We start from the raw sequence: 1,214 nt of genomic DNA on the forward strand, positions 1-1,214 counted from the left end.
TTTTCATTGAATGTGAAATTAAGAGTTCCTGAATATTTTACTATATTGAAAGTGGAGGTTATGTAAAATACCTGTTTCATGTTTGGTGGCAGGTGAATACAGTATCATATTGTTTATGTTCGTATAATCTAAATGCACTAGGATGATGTGTCATGATTGTTCTATTGAATAATTATGTGGAAAAGCTATGAGCTGAAATTATTTAGTCCATGGCTTCTTAAAACTGTTAACACTAAAATTTCCTTCTCACATTTCTCAGCCAACAGCAGGCAAATTAGTTTAAGTAAAGCATATTTTTTTACTCTGAGAAAGCCAAAGGTAAAACGTCTATTCTTCATTTTTTTATAAAATGACATCTATTTAAAACCACAAACCATGTATGCATGTGTGCGTGAGTGTTTGTGTGTTCTGTGTAAGAACAATCAAAAGAAGTCTTTGACATATAAATGTGATAATGTGATAGGTTAACTTTTTTTTTTTTTTTTTTTTTTTTGGTTTTTACGAGACAGGGTTTCTCTGTATTGTTTTGGAGGCTGTCGGTCCAGCCCGGCCTCAAACTCACAGAGATCCGCCTGCCTCTACCTCCCGATTGCTGGGATTAAAGCCGTGTGCCACCACCGCCCGGCTTGTGATAGGTTAACTTAATAAAAAAAATTATAGTCTGTGCACTTGGGTTAATTTTCCTGCCCCTCAAAATAAAAAAAAAAAAGCTTAATAACTGGGATAGAATTCTAAATGAAAGCTGCTGAATCTAAATCAGTAATTCATAATGCAAAGAAGAAACTTTGTAAGAAGGATAAAATATTTGCTTACTCTGACCAACATTTTGAAAGAATAGGTCAGCAATGAGATTGTTATTCATCCAGAAGATGTGAAGCTGTTATTTGCAGTGAAAGGATTTAGTTGAGGCCAAGCCTTAAACTCATACAAAACAGGGATAACATGGGAATAGTTTTCAACAGAATTTGTCATAATACATGCGTACCTTCTGAAATCACAAAAGTGCTTGACCTTTAAAACATCTTTAAGCGGGACCAGTCATTAGTTGATCACTCCCACGAGGTCTGCGCTGCCTTTGCCCCAGCATGTCTTGGAGGCGGGACAAATGTAAATGGAAGGTTATGTGGCTGAGTTGGTGTCCCAATCCCTCCACTGGAAGTCTTGCCTGGTTACAGGAGATGGCCAGTTCAGGCTTCCTGTATCCCATTGATCAT

Source organism: Mesocricetus auratus, unplaced genomic scaffold, assembly GCF_017639785.1.
Source record: "Mesocricetus auratus isolate SY011 unplaced genomic scaffold, BCM_Maur_2.0 Super-Scaffold_100019, whole genome shotgun sequence".
Classification (NCBI taxonomy): domain Eukaryota; kingdom Metazoa; phylum Chordata; class Mammalia; order Rodentia; family Cricetidae; genus Mesocricetus; species Mesocricetus auratus.